We start from the raw sequence: 16872 nt of genomic DNA, 5'->3' as shown, positions 1-16872 counted from the left end.
AACAAATCCTATCCTGTGTCACTGCCTGTAGGTACCTGTTTTGCTCAGCGCTACCTCAGGGCTTTCAGACTGAGAAGAAAGAAAGGGAGAACAGACTGAACTTCTTTATAGGCTTCCTTCCAGAAAGAAGGTCATTATTCATATCTCCAAATGTCTGTATTGAACACCCATTATTAGTATGCCTCTTTTAAAAATCTAAGAAAGACAAGTATCCTATTTACCACATCATATATATTCTTCAAAAAAGATTCCAACATACAGGACAGAATAATGCATCTTCTGGGGTTCTCAACAAATATTCATTGGCTGAGAAAAAAAATATTTCTGTTACCACATAGATAGCAGTGCAACTGAAATTGAACTTCACATCATCTTTCATGATAGCCATGAACTATATATTATGAATTATAATTTAATGAATGAGATACACATAAGGAATTAATAAATTTAATCTAAGAATATTTCAGCAGTAGTTCATTCTATCCTTTTTGTATTGTAGCCACAAGCACAAAAGAAAAATTCTTTTCTTTTAGCAGATATTTTTAATGAAAAATCTATAGTGAAAAATGCTGGTTTATTTTGAACTAAATCATTTCAATAGGCAGGGTGACACAATTGTGGCTGAAATCTATGCCATCAAATTGACAATAAAAATGTCTATTTAAAAAAAAATGACTTGATTTGAAATGTCCATAACCTTTTGTCACAATACTAGCCACTTAATATGAATTTTTTTATGTCTAGCATTTGCAACACCAAAAAACCTTTTCTTATAATAAGCTCATACTGAAGGAATAAAAACTTAAAATAGTTGATACCAAGTATTAAAAGCCTAAGCCAGTATAAACTATGCCATTTTATTTAATTTATAATTGAATATTTTCTAAAAACTTTGGTTACATTTTGTTTGAAAAGTGAAGTCTTGTTATGGTTTCTGTCAGTTTATGACTACCTAAATATTATGAAAACCTCATAAACAATGCTCTGCATACGCACATAGGAAATAATGGAGACTCATGACCTGTTTTAGAGTCCAAACTTTGAGATAATTGGAAGCTTTACAAACCAGAAAATGGGGCAGAGAGAACTGGGAATTGCTGGAAGGGAAATGGACAGTTTTCATCTATCTACACTCATAAACTAAAATTAGTTTGATATGAAGTTAGACCAAGGAATTGAACATTGGAGAGGATTTAAGTGATCATTTGATGATGTGATTTGTACAGCACTGAGTATAACATTTCTCTCAATACACAGCATACTTGGATAGTCTTTGTCTAAATATCTCAAGTGGACACTGCTTTCATTGTGTGGATCTGAATAAAGAAAGTATGGACAACTCACAATCTTTTGACTCTACAGACTTTTCATAAGTTTGAAGCTTTGAGAGGCTGGGTTAAAATCTTGCTCAGCTTGTGAGAGCTCTGAAGTTAGATTTAGCTCCCTTCACTGCAGGTGGTCATGGATTTTATAGGCTTCCTACCAGAAAGAAGGCTTTTATCAATTCAACAAAGCCCGAGCTTTTCCCAGTGTTTTTCAGGCATAATCCACCCACTCCCCCAAGTGATTTAGCAATCCAACAGCAGCTCCAGGTTTGGGTGGCATGTGCAAGTACTTTCATCTTCCAAAGAGTTTTCTGCAACTCCCCAGCCTCTGCTGGCCAGGCAAGTCATATCATGAAGTAGCCTGGAACCACACATATTGTGATTCTAATCAGATTAGCATGCTTTAATCACTATCTTTACTTCTGTAGCTTATTTTATACTAATTAAAGCTCGTAAATTTTCCACTGCTAATTGAATTAACGAAGCCACTCATCTTTGTCAGGCAGCATCTTTTTTCTTACATCCACATATTTAAACAGGGTATGAAGCCTACAGGTAATCAATGAAACTAAGGTCCTACAAGGCAGCAACTATACCTATCTTGGATTGAGGACAAGCCTTCATTTCCTCAGAAGCTTCTTTATATGACAGGCAGGACAATCAACATTAAGAAACTAGTTTCTTCCTAGGCACTTGAAGTGATCTGGACTGGCACTGATTTAAATTTATTAGGTCAAATTCCATAGCCACCATATATACCACCATAATATACTAAAATACTCATTTGAACCAAAACACTTGTCAGAGGAGGAAAAATAAATCAAAGAGCCTTGTTACATTGCCTAGATGGAATTGATTTAACTGGTTAGTTTACCCCCAAAAAAGTCTATCTAAATTATAAATCCAGCTTTTATCCATATATTCTGAAATAAAGACACCTCAGATTAATCCCAATTTTCAAAGAGGTCATATTTGTAAAACTATTTGCTAAATTGTTGTTTTCAATATTATGTCATCGATGGTTGAGTTTTTCTGGTTGGCCCAAGTAATATATTTAATCCAGAGCTACCATTCTAACACATTGAAACTATTCACCAAAGGCTTCCAGCAGGTCATCTTAATTCACGGGGCTAAGTATAGACCATGCAGCTTCCTTCCTCTCATCTACTACCCAAGTCCACCTATTTGCTAAAATATTCTGAGTGTTTTCATAACAGCAGTGGCAGCAGGGACTCTAATGCAGGTGGTGACCCATATCACATGGAGAAAGAGACAATAATGAATTAATTTTGACTACTATGAATTTGGAATTAAAGCTTCATCTCCTACCAAAAATCTAGTAGCTCCTTGTAATTTTTTTTCCAGAAAGAATACAGGGAAACACTTGTGTGATTTGGTAATTTATATAGAAGTGGTAAATCCTGATGTCAGGATGCCCTGTTGCTTAGATTTAGTCATGTAAAGAACACTACCTCTTCAGTGGAACTCTAAAGTACGACCTTTATATTTGGTCTATATGACCACTAAGGTCTCTAGGATTATTCTGTTCTGAAAGTAAATCATGTTAAGGCAGAGAAGGGGTTGGAATTGAAGGTCCCTAAATGTTCTTATGGAGGAAATATTTTGGGTTATTTTAGTTTCCCCAAACTAAAAGTTTTGTTATCCTAGGGAAAATTATAAGGAGCCATTTTATTTCTCTATGTCCTTAGTCTCTAGTGTTAGCTACTGGATGAGATGGGTTCTATGGATTGGAAATTTCTGGAAGAGTATGTCCCAATGACCAAAAACGGTTGCTTTGGAATAACTGGCTTGTTAAACTTTGGTTTGGCTTATCCCCAGAAACTTGGTTCTCTTTATATTCAAAGCATCTAATTCCATGAGGTTGCCAAAAACTGTGGTAGATTGACCCCAGCAATGCCTTCAATTAGGTCATACATGCCTGTATTCACTTTTGGTAGAACTCTACCGAATTACCATTGGTCTTGGCTTTGTTGCTTGTTTTGACCAATGGGACATTAGCAAAGGAGACACTAGCAGAGATTTGAAAAGTTTTCTCTCTTGAGTTTTTGGTGCTCCACTGCCCAGGAAACAAGGTCAGGATGATGGATGAGAAACATGTGACCTAGTTACCCACCATTGCCCTAGCTGACATCCAGTCAACCCCAGAAGTAGAACAACCAAAAAAACTGGAAGCTGACCACACACACATGAAGAAGAGCAGGAGAAAAAAATTGCTCAGCTGAGCACATCACAAATTGCTGACTCCTGGAATTGTTAGCTAAATAAATGTGTATTCTATTAAGCCACTATTTTTGAGATGGTAGGTTTTTTTGAAAAAATAAAACATGTATATAATGTATACATGTTTACGTTATACTTGTAAACATGTATATAATTGCTAATAAGAAGAACCTAGCAAGTTACAGATATGTAAAGGAAAAGACAATCTCTTTTTCAATAACTGTTTTTGAGATTGGAAATTAAAACCATTGCCTACAGTGAAAGAAGTAGTACGAGGACAATGACTTACAAATGAACAAAGGAGACTGTCACTATCCACCTTCAAAACTTATTATAATGCTATAATAAAGGCAGTGTGATCTGCATAAAGATTGACATATAGATCAATGGAACAGAATAGAAAGTTCAGAAATAAATCTTTATATTTGTGGTCAGTTGACTTTTGACAAAGAGCCAAAGAAATTCAGTGGTGAAAGGATAATTTTTTCAACAAATGGTGATGGAATTATTGGATATCCATATGCAAAGAAAGCAATAATAATAATCTTAAATCTTTGTAGTATGCCATACTTAAAAAATAACTAAGAATGGGTCACAGAGCTAAATGTAAGAGACAAAACTATAAAAATTCTAGGGGAGATGTGAGATAAAATACTTTTGTAATTGTGTTAAATGTCTTAGATGTCACATTAAAATCATGACCTATAGGGATCCCTGGGTGGCGCAGCGGTTTGGCGCCTGCCTTTGGCCCAGGGCGCGATCCTGGAGATCCGGGATCGAATCCCACATCAGGCTCCCAGTGCATGGAGCCTGCTTCTCCCTCTGCCTGTGTCTCTGCCTCTCTCTCTCTCACTGTGTGCCTATCATGAATAAATAAAAAAAAAATTAAAAAAAAATTATTAAAATCATGACCTATAAAAGAAAAATTGATTAACTGGACATCAAAATTTTAAAACTTTTGTTTTTTGATAGATTAAAGTTAAAAGGTAATCCACAGTCTGATAGAAAATATTTTCAAATCTTAAAAAAGACTTGTATCCAGAATCTATAAAGAGCACTGTGCACTACAACTGCAGTAGGTGGCTGATGTCAGCCTTCTATTACGCCTTCATGTGACCTCAAGAAGATATCAAAAACAAGAAGAACTGGATTATAGGAGAGGGAGGACAGCAGTGGAATAGGACCCTAGGCTTGTCTTATCCCATGAGCACAACTAGATAACCATTAAATCATCCTAAACAACCCAGCAAAAGACCTGAAGACTGACAGCACAAGCTCCACAACTGGAGGAAGAGAAGAGGCCATATAGAAAAAAGTAGGGAATGTAAAGGTGTGATTTAGAGGAGAAATGGATGGATCACAGGTGCTGTGGATGAAAGGGAGCTGTGGTCATGGAGAAGGGTGAGAGAAAGAGAGAGAGAGAGAGAGAGAGAGAGAGAGAGAGAGAAGCACACAGTTAAATACACAAGGAGAACATTTCCCCAAAGCCATTGGTTTGGAAAACAAGAGGGGCTGAATTTTTTTTTAAAGATTTTATTTATTTATTCTTGAGACACATCGAGAGAGGGGCACAGACACAGACAGGGAGAAACAAGCTCCATGCAGGGAGCCTGATGTGGGACTCAATCCTGGGTCTCCAGGATCATACCCTGGACTGCAGGCAGCACCAAACCGCTGAGCCACCTGGGCTGCCCAGAATTTCATGAGTTCTTACAACCAGTAGGGCTTAAAGCCTAGAGTTTTAAATGTCAGTGAAATTGACTAGCCTAGAACCTGGAGGGCACTGTGCTGTTCCTGCAGAAATGTCAGGCAAAACCCCAAAAGCAGACAGCATGGAAATAGTGATCTGAACAACACCTAGGGTACACAGCAGGGAGATTATTCAATTTCTTGGAACACGTCTCAGAAAAGCAGTGTTCGTGGAAATTCTTCTCTTGGAACAAAGGAGCTGGCTGGAGCTATTTTCCTCCTCCAGCCCTCAGCATAAACATAGAGCCCCCTGCAGGAAGCAGCCCAGCACCTACAGTGGCTACCTAACTTGCTTACACAAAGCCTCTCCCCTCCATGCTCTGTTGGGACTACCCCTCTCTGTCAAGTTTCCCTCAGTACCAATGCAGAAGACCCCTTGTCCAGAAGATCAGCCCAAACCCCTGCCCCCACACATCTCCCAACCAGCAAGTTCTGCAGGGCCTCAGTTCTCATGGAAGTGTTATCAGGTCTCATTTCACAGGCAGACCAGAGTACACCTAGTTAAACTTGCCACACTCAGGCCAAGGACCAAACACTGCCCACAACAGACAAGGAGAGCCTCTACAGATAACTGGCCTGATGAGTACAGCAGCCACAACACAACAGCAGAGTGCACACAGCACACCCCAGAGACACTTCCTGAAGTGCCAGACCCTGGACACTACATGATGTCCTATTCATAAAGACATTACATTCAGCAGCAAGAAACATAACTAGCTTTTCTGATACACAGAAGAAGGCAGAGACTTAGACAAAATAAGGAGGAATTTATCCCAAATGAAAGAACAAGGTAAGGCCATGGCCACAGATCTAAGCAATAATGGATATAAGTAACATGCCTGATGGTGAATTTATAGCAACAATCATAAAGATATTCACTAGGTTTAAGAAGAGAATAGAAGACATCAGGGGCACCTTTGCCACAGAGAAAAAAAGGATTTAAAAATAATTAATCACCAATAAGTGATATTGAAAATGAGCTTGATGCAATGAACAGCAGGCTAGAAAAAGCAGAGGAACAAATTAGTGATCTAGAAGACAAAATAATGGAAAATAATGAAGCTGAACAAAAAGAGAAAAAATTATGGAACATGAAAATAAACTTAGGGAACTCAGTGACTCCATCAAACATAATAATATTTGTATTATACGGTCCCAAAAGAAGAAGAAAAGAGAAAATGAGGCAGAGTATTTTTTAAGAAAATAATAGCTGAATATATCCCTAATGTGGGGAAGGAAACAGAAATCCAGATCCAGAAGGCACAGAGAACTACCATCAAAATCAACAAAAGCAGACCAACACCAAGAAATATTGTAAGTAAATTTGAAAAATATAATAATAAAGAAAAAAATAAAAGCAGCAAGCCAAAAGAAGTCCTTAACTCACAAAGAAGACCCATAAGATTTGCTGGAGATTTCTCAACAGACACTTGGGAATCAAGAAGGGAGTGGCATGATATATTCAAAGTGCTGAATGGGAAAAATCTGCAGCCAAGCATACTCTGTCCAGCAAGGCTATCATTGAGAATAGAAGGAGAGATAAAGAGTTTCCTAGACAAACAAAAACTGAAAAAGTTCATGACCTCTAAACCAGCTCTGCAAGAAATATTAAAGGGAACTAATTGAGTGCAAGGGGGAGACCAAAGGTGACAAAGACAAGAAAGGATCAGAGAAAATCTTCAGAAACAACAATGTTATAAAATGGCAATAAATACATATCAATAATTACTTTGACTGTAAGTGGACTAAATGCTCCAATCAAAAAATATAGGGTGTCAGAATGGATAAAATAAAAAACAAGACCCATGTATATGCTGCCTACAAGAGACTCATTTTGGATCAAAAGTCACCTGCAGATGGAAACTGAGGGAATGGAGAAACATCTGTCATGCAAGTAGATGTCAAAAGAAGATGGTGTAGCAATACTTATATCAGATAAACTAGACTTTAAAGTGAAGACTGTAACAAGTGATAAAGAAGGGCACTACATCAAAATAAAGGGGACAATCCAACAAGAAGATCTAATAATTATAAATATTTATGCACCCAATAGGGGCACACCCAAATATATAAAACAATTAATGACAAACATGAAGGAACTAATTGATATTAATACAATAGTAATGGAGGGCTTTAACACCCCACTTACATCAATGGACAGACATCTAATGGAAAACTAAGGAAACAATGGCTCTGCATGACACACTGAACCATATGGGCTTAACATATATATTCAAAACATTCTACCTTAAAACAGAAGAATACACATTCTTTTCAAGTGCACATGGGACATTCTCCATAATAGATCACATATTAAGTCATAAAATAAATGTCAGCAAATATAAAAAGATTGAAATCATAACATACATCTTTTCTGACCACAAGGCTATGAAATGAGAAGTCTACCACAAGAAAAAGTTTGGAAAGACCACAAATACGTGGAGGTTAAACAACATACTACTAAACAATGAATGGATCAACCAGGAAATCAAAGAAGAAATAAAAAATGCATGAAAATGAAAATGAAAACGTGATCTTAGGACCTCTTAGGACCAATTTTGTTCCTAAGACGTAAGTATGTAGCAATACAGGCCTACCTTAAGAAGCAAGACGAATCTGAAATAAATAACCTACCTGTACCCCTAGAGAAGCTAGAAAAAGAACAGCAAATGAAGCCTAAAACCAGCAGAAAGAAGGAAATAATAAAGATTAAAGCAGAAGTCAATGATATTGAAACTAAAAGAAAAAAAAGGAACAGATCAATGAAACCGGGAGCTGGTTCTTTGAAAAAATTAATAAAATTGATAAACCTCTAGCCAGACTTATCAAAAAGAAAAAAAGAAAGAACTCAAATAAATAAAATCACAAACAAGAGAGAAGAAATAACAACCAGCAACACATAGATATAATTATAAATATAATTGTATAATATAATTTATATAATTATAAATATAAAAATAATATGCCAACAAATTGAACAACTTGGAAGAAATGGATAAATTTCTAGAAATATATAAACCACCAACTTAAACAGGAAGAAATAGAAGTCTTGAACAGACCAATAACAGCAAAGAAATTGAATAAGTAATCAAAAAACTCCCAACAAACAAAAATCCAGGGCCAGATGGTTTCACAGGGGAAATCTACCAAACACTTAAGGAAAAATTAATGCCTATTCTTCTCAAACTATTACAAAAAATAGAAAAATGAAATAAAATTTCCAAATTCATTATGAGGCCAGAATTACCCTGATACTGAAACCAGATAAAGACTCCACTAAAAAAGAGAACTATAGGCCAATATCCCTGATGAACTTGGATGCAAAAATTCTCAATAAAATATTAGCAAACCAAATCCAGGAATACGTTAAAAAAAATCATTCACCATAATCAAGTGGGATTTCTTTCTGAGTTGCAAAGGTAGTTCAATATTTGCAAACCAATCAATGTGATATATCACATTCATAAAAGAAAGGATAAGAACATATGATCATTTCAATAGATGCAGAAAAAGCATTTGACAAAGCACATCCATTCGTGATTTTAAAAAAACCCTCATAAAAATAGGTTTAAAGGGAATATACCTCAACATAATAAAGGCCATATATTAGCCAAAGCTAATATCAACCTAATGGGAGAAAACTGAGAACTTTTCCTCTATGGTCAGGAACAAAACAAGATGTTGATTCTCACCAGTGTTATTCAACCTAGTACTAGAAGTCCTAGCCACAGCAATCAGACAACATAAATAAATAAGAGGCATCCAAATTGTCAAAAAAAAAAAAAAAAGTAAAACTTTCACTATTTGTAGATGATGTGATACTCTGTAGAGAAAATCTGAAAGACCACGAAAAACTGATAGAGCTGATAAAAGAATTTGGTACGGTCACAGGATACAAAACCCGCTTACAAAAATCTGTTGCATTTCTATACACCAATAATGAAGCAGCAAAAAGAGAAACTAAAGAATCAATCCCATTTACCGTAACACCAAAAGTAGTAAGATACCTAGAAGTAAACCTAACCAAAGAGGTGAAAGATCTGTACTCTGAAAACTATAAAACACTGATGAAAGAAACTGAAGATGACACAAAGAAATAGAAAGACATTCCATGCTCATGGATTGGAAGAAAAGAAATTGTTAAAATATCTATATTTCCCAAAGCAGTCTACACTTTTAATGCAATCCCTATCAAAATATCAACAGTATTTTTCATAGAGCTAAAACAAATAATCCTAAAATTTGTATGGAACCAGAAAAAAAAAAATAGCCAAAAATAATCTTGAAGAAGAAAAGCAAAGCTGGAGACATCACAATTCCAGACTTCAAGTTATATTACAAAGCTGTAGTGATCAAAACAGAATGATCTTGGCACAGAAACAGACACCTAGATTAATAGAACAGAATAGAAAACCCAGAAATGAACCCACAACAATAAATCTTTACAAAGCAAAAAAGAATATCCTATGAGAAAAAGACCATTTCTTCAAAAAATGACATTGGGAAAATTGAACAGCTACATGCAAAAGAATGAAACTGGACCACTTTCTTACACTATACATAAAAATAAATTAAAATGGACTAAAGACCTAAATATGAGACATGAAAACATAAAAATCCTAGAGGAGAACACAGGCAATGACCTCTTTGACAACAGCCTTACCATATCTTTCTAAATATGCCTCTAGAGGCAAGGGAAACAAGAGCAAAAATAAATTATTGGGACATTGACAAAACAAAAAGCTTCTGCACAGCAAAGGAAACAATCAACAAAACTAAAAGGCAAGCTGTGAAATGGGAGAGGATATTTGCAAATGACATATCTGAGAAAGGGTCATTATTCAAAATTTACAAAGAACTTACAAACTCAACACCCAAAAACCAAATATTCCAATTTTTTAAATGGGCAGAAAACATGAATAGACATTTTTTCCAAAGACATCAGATGACCAACAAATACATGAAAAGATGCTCAACATCACTGCTCAACATCACAAATCAAAACTAAAATGAGCTGTCACCTCACACCTGTCAGAATGGCTACAATCAACAAAACAAGGAGCAAGTGTTGGCAAGGATATGGAGCAAGGGGAGCCCTTGTGCATTCTTGATGGGGATGCAAATTGGTGCAGCCACTCTGGAAAACAGTATGGAGGTTCCTCAAAAAGTTAAAAATAGATCTACCCATGACCCAGCAATTACACTACTAGGTATTTACCCGAAGGATACAAAAATACTAATTCAAAGGGGTACCTGTACCCTGATGTTTATGGCAGCTATCATCTACCATAGCCAAGTGTCCATCAACTGATGAATGGATAAAGAAGAAATGGTATATTACTCACCCATAAAAAAATAATGAAACTTTGCCATTTGCAAGGACATGGATGGAGCAAGAGAGTATTATGCTAAGCAAAATAAGTCAGAGAAAGACAGATACCTTATAATTTCACTCATGTGGAATTTAAGAAACAAAACAAGGGGCACCCGGGTGTCTCAGTCAGTGAAACATCTGCCTTTGGCTCAGGTCATGCTCCTGGGGTCCTGGGATAGGGCTCTGCATGGCACTCCTTGCTCAGCAGGGAGCCTGGTTCTCCCTCTCCTTCTGCTGCTCTCCTTGCTTGCACATGCTCTCTCTCTATCAAATAAATAAAATCTTTAAAAAAAAAAGTAACAAAACAAATAAACAAAGGGCAAAAAAAGAGAGAGAGACCAAGAAACAGACTCTTAACTACAGAAGACAAACCAACCAATGGTTACCAGAAGGGAAGAGAGTCGGGGGATGAGAGAAATAAGTGATGGGTATTAAGGAGTGCACTTGCCATGATGGGCACAGGCAATGCATGGAGTTGTTAAATTGCTATATATACACCCAAAACTAATATAACACTTTATGTTAACTGACTGGAATTAAAATTAAACTTAAAAAAAAAGCAAGAAGAACTGGAAAATCAGTTAAGTGGAAGCATGCAAATAATATTTTTGAACAACCAGTTATGATAGAAACATAATTTGTTAAGATGATGTAAGGGTCTTTCAGATGTCTATGTGGAAATCAGTAAACCAAAAAAAAAAAAAAATTACACCTTGTGACACTCAAATATTTGGAGAATTCCTTGAAAGCATTTAACCCCTTCCTCTATTTGCGTATATAATCTCCTATAGCTAACAAGCTTCGGAGCAGTTCTCCAGAGCAACGTGAAAGACTCTCTCCCGGGCTAGCATCCTCTGGAGGACAATGAGTAAAGCATTTACCAACCTACCTTGAGGTTGGCCTTCTTTCAGTTGACAGCATCTACAAATCCATAATAATAATTTAAAAAAAATACAACCTAATTTAAAAATGGGTAAAGGATATTGAATAGGCATTTGTCCAAAGAAGACTTACAAATGTCCAATAAGCACATGGAAAGATGCTCAACGTCATAAATCATTAGGTAAACTCAAATCAAAATCATGAGTTACAACTTCACGCCCTGTAGGATGGCTATCATCAAAACGCAGACAGCAGCAAGTGTTGACAAGGAAGAATCGGAATCCTTGTAAAATGGCTGAAGGGGATGTAAAATGATGCAATCACTCTAGAAAACTATGTTTCTTTAAAACAATTAAATATAAACTTAGCATGTGAAATAAAAATTCTACCCCTGGCTATCTACCCAAAAACAATGAAAACTTGTATTTGCGCAAAGACTCGTTTACCTGAATGTTCCCAGCACTGTATTCGTGATAGCCAAAAATTGGGAACCAAATGTCTTTCAATTAGTGAACTGATAACAAAAACAATGTTGTCTACCTACTACACTGAAAGACCGTTCAGCGATAAAGATATTATTGATTTATTCATGAGAGAGAGAGAGAGAGAGAGGCAGAGACACAGGCAGAGGGAGAAGCAGGCTCCATGCAGGGAGCCCGATGCGGGACTCGATCCTGGGACTCCAGGATCACGACCTGAGCTGAAGGCGATGCTAAACTGCTGGGCCACCTGGGCTGCCCCATTCAGCAATAAAAAGGTACAAACCACTGACATACTACAACACAGGCGACTGTCAAAAACATGCTAAGCAAAAGAAGCATTCAGAAAAGATCCCCTATTGTATTCTTTGATCCGTGTAAACTTTTTAGAACAAGCAAGTCTCTAGAACAGAAAGCAGTCAGTGCTTGCCTAGGGCTGGGGACAGGAGGGGAGGTTGTCTGCAAATGGACCTGCGGAACTTATTGAGGTGATGGAAACACCTTTAAAACTGGGCTATAGTGATGATTACACAGTTTTATGAATTCATTAAAAAACATTGGTTTGCATGCATACGGTAGATGCATTTTCCGATCAATAAGTAATACCTCACTAAAGACTGTTAAAAACAAAATCAACCTTTGGATTCTGTCATGGAAGAGAAAGTAACCTGGTGAACCCCTGAATAAATATGATTTAAAATTTGACTATAAATAAAATATAGTTTTAAACAACTGCCCCTGGACACCTAGGTGGCTCAGCGGTTGAGCGGCTGCCTTTGGCCCAGGGCGTGATTCCAGGGTCCTGGGATCGAGTCCCACATTGGGATCCCAACAGGGAGCCTGCTTCTCCCTCTGCTCATGCCTCTCTCTCTCTCTCTCTGTGTCTTTCATGAATAAATAAATAAAATCATTTTTAAAAAAGTTTCCCCATGTGTGTATGACTCTTGCATGTGTATATGTATTAATGATGAATGAACTGACATGGTAACACTATTTTTTTTTTTTGGCCTTTCTGAGAAAAGTGGAAACTTTCATTATATAATCACCCCAGGTGGGAGGGGGGGGCAATTGGACGGCAGGGGAATTTGTGGCTGCCCACAGTGTTTCTGGGAGGTCAACAGGAGGACAGAGGATGCATGCATTACAAGGGCCTGGGCTGACACAGGTGGGAACCATATCTGTGAAACCACTTTCCCCAGCCCTCTCCCAACCCCAGTCCGTCAATGCCCAGCAGCACACCTTGGCATGGTCAGTGCCCCCCACCTCTGTCCAGATGCCCAGCGTCAGATTCATGCAAGGAACATGAAGGTGGTCTTCATGGAGCATATGGTTCCATTTTGCTGATTTGGCCCAGTTGTTTGAAAACATCTTGTCTTAAATAGCGCGCTATTTATCAAATTTCACTATCTTTCAGGAGAAGCTGGAAGAGGGGTAGAAAACCAGACATTTTCTTGACTTAATCTTACTTTCTCAAATTTGAGAAACTGTTTTATTACTTTACAATGGAAAAGAAGATTGCACCTCCTTTTTTGTTTCATGACATCCATAGGCACATGCATTGTTGTGATAAATTAAATCTGGCAAGGATTAAAGGAAAATTCTCCCTCTAAGTGATCATGCAGCTTAAAGCAACATCAGTAGGTCAACTAAACCATCCCTCTGCCAAAGACAGACTGTGCTCAAACCACACCCAGACAAATGAAAGTTTATTCTATTTTTAAAGATTTCCAAGGGAGAGGATCTCTGGAATTTTCGCCCCTAAAGGCATTTAGTCTGTCTGAGAAATTCATTTTACATAGGAACATGATAGAAACAAAAAGAACACAATTGTCTGGCTGCCAAATCCAAGGATTTTTATTGTTATTATTATCATCATCATTCTGAAATACAAAGGACAAAGTGGAAGATAAAATTCATGCACTGTGTCTGGTGTGTTTCCGATTAATGAAACAGACCCTTATATTTTATTAAGGTTAAGTAAGCGAGCCCAGCCAAGAAGCTGAGTTTTGCATTTTAATTTGGGGAATTTTGACAATAATAAGGCTGCTGAGCATAAAGAAGTTAAAACCAAGAACTATTTTCTCGAGAATTCTACAATGCTTTTCTTTAGCTGTTACACTAAAGGAATTGTAGTGTAGCTAGTAAGAAAGAGAGCCTCATAAATTTAAAATATTTATGGGGGCATTCTCAATTATTATTCTGAGATACAGAACATCCTCTAGCATAAATGGGAAAGTCAGCTCACAAATGGTTTAAAATGAGAGGGACCAAGTAACAAAAAAAAGTCATTTGACCATATATAAAATATAGATAAGCTTCCGGGCATATTTTAATTTAGAAGAAATCAATGCTTTTCTAAAATAATTTTAATTCCTCAAATTGCCGATTGTCATTATGAGCTTAGCCTTGTTCTTTCCTTTTCTAATCAAATGTGATCATTTGCTCACATTGTTCTCTTCTCAGTGGGTAATAGGCACAAACCGACCTTGTGAAGAGGACTAGCTTCCTAAAAATCACTGTTCCCCCTCACTCCAATTTGTGACTTAAAAGAAAAAAATTAAAAATGAAGCAGGGGAGGGGAGGGTAGTGTATGAAGAATGAGCCAGCTTACTAAATGCCCACTGGCAGGGAGAGAAAAAGCTTACTCCACATATGTGAGATGTTAAGGCCAGAGCAGAGAGACAAGGGGGCAGGGGAGGGCTGTCTGGCTGAGGGAGGAGCTAGCCTGCCCCCCAGTTCCCCCCAGATCCGGGGCCTCTGAGCTGCAGAAAGCTGCTCTCCGCAGAAATAGCTTTTTGCCACCATCCCCTCCCTTCCTCTCCCTTGCCTTCGCCCGCCTGCACAGGAGCTAACGTATAAAGATAAATGTATGAAAATTCCAAAGTTGAGTTATGTCTAAGGTAAATATTTAACCCTATCTCTCCTATATTTGCCATCTCACTCAAAAGATACTAGCATATGTCTTAGCCATTTTACTTCCTTGGGTGTCATCAACATTGGTATCTTTAAAGAAGAAAAGGAGGATGCTGGGAATGGGAGATGTTAGCCAGTCTACAGTACTCAGGTGGATGGGAAAGAAGGGGCCAGGAAATGGGGAAACCCCTGGGATGTGGTCCTAAGGGGGGCTCAGGGGAGTCATCCCCCAATGAGGACCCCAACCGACTCATACCCACATGCGATTTGCTTAACTAGAATCCTGGGGGGCTGTGTCATCTGTCCAGGGTGCTGGACAGGCATCTGGGTATTGGTCTCCGTGCTTGGCACTCATGCCTTTTGCATGGGCATAGAAACCATGTGCCCAGACCAGTCTTAAGACACCACAGAGGAAACTATACATTTCTAAGAAAAGTCAAGGTATAAACTGACTTAGAAATATTTGAATGCTTTAAATGTAATGCAACATTTAGAGCAGAAAGGAAAGCCAGGGATAAATATTGGTTTTCACGAGTTCCATCATAAACCGTATTTTTTCTAGATCAGAGAAAACCCATTGAACAGAAGTGAAGACTCTTTTCTCAGTTTGGTTAATTCACTGATGATTTTTTTTTTTTTTTTTTGAAAAAAGCATCATCACTGCAAGGTAAAGAAAATGTGCAATGAGCTCTCACTAAGCAAACACCATGATGCCTGGCAGGGCCAGAAGGGTAATTCTAGGGTACTGTGAACAGAAAAGCAAAGGGGAATAAATACTCAAGGAAGGTAAGTCTTTGGAAGTTAGTTTCAACAAAAACCTAAACAGGGTTTGACATTTCCCTTCAAAGAACACAGTTATAAAAAGCAATGGAGGCTGGAGCACTTGGGTGGGCAGTGGTTGAGCATCTGCCTTCTGCTTAGGTCATGATCCTGGGATGCTGGGATTGAGTCCCACATCATGCTCCTACGGGAACCTGCTTCTCCCTCTGCCTATGTCTCTCCCTCTCTCTGTGTGTCTCTCATGAATAAATTAATAAAATCTTTTTTTAAATGAAAGCATAATTAAGCCTCCAAATGCTCTACACTTTTTTTCTGTTGTAGTAATATCAGCCTTTCTGATTTACACGTCTTGTTATCAGAGAAAATTGATACTGACTTCAAACCACAATTTAAGGATGCAACCACACAGAGCCCACACCCGCCTCCAAAAAACTGCTGTCTTTTTGAAAGGAGTTATTCCTTGCTTTGGCTTTGATACATGCATCAACAGCTTAATTTTTTGTTTGGAGTTTTTAAATGGCAGTTAGGGAACAAGAAAGGACTCACCTCTTTGAAAAGCAGTGCAATGCCTGGCTAGATGCTTATTCTGCTACCTGGGAAAATTATTTCAGATGGTCTGTTGTGGATTGCTCAGACTTTGCACCTCCCACCAACACAAGCAAAGCATGCCTTTCCTGGGGCAGTAGGTTGTAGGAGGAGAGCTGTGACATTGAGACAATGAGCAAGCATCTATCCCCCAGGGTTCCAGTGCCTTCCTTCATCCCTTGCAGCCTAGAAGCAGGAGTTGAGAGTCACCCATTTTCCATCAAGGATGAGGCAAATTTGGGAGACTTAAAACAGAAAAAATGGATATTTTAACCTCAAATAAAACCTGACACGGAGGGGAAGGGAGTAAGGGGAGATGGGAAAACATTTTTTACAGTTTAGAATTTGCACGAGGCTTTGAAGGCTGTGCAATCTTAGTCAGCAAGGTCCACTTTCTAATAGAGTTCTAAATAAATTATTAGTGTCAGAATGAATTAAATACGTGATATTTATGTAAGAAAACCCTTGTTTTCAATCTGTCCTGTTTTATTATTTGATTTCTATGAAATTAGCTTCTCAAGACAGTGAAAATTTGCCAAGAGAA

At 37.7% G+C, this 16872-nt stretch overlaps 1 long non-coding RNA gene across 3 annotated transcripts in view; it reads right to left on the bottom strand.

Moving 5' to 3' along the window:
* Positions 1 to 16872, bottom strand: part of LOC140605487 (uncharacterized) — a 40298-nt gene that overhangs the window by 18959 nt on the left and 4467 nt on the right. The gene's annotated exons all lie outside the window — the stretch shown is intronic.

Source organism: Canis lupus, chromosome 15 (genome assembly GCF_048164855.1).
Source record: "Canis lupus baileyi chromosome 15, mCanLup2.hap1, whole genome shotgun sequence".
In the NCBI taxonomy this organism is placed as follows: domain Eukaryota; kingdom Metazoa; phylum Chordata; class Mammalia; order Carnivora; family Canidae; genus Canis; species Canis lupus.
Note: the sequence above shows the minus strand (reverse complement) of the source record. Positions and strands in the feature narration are given on the sequence as shown.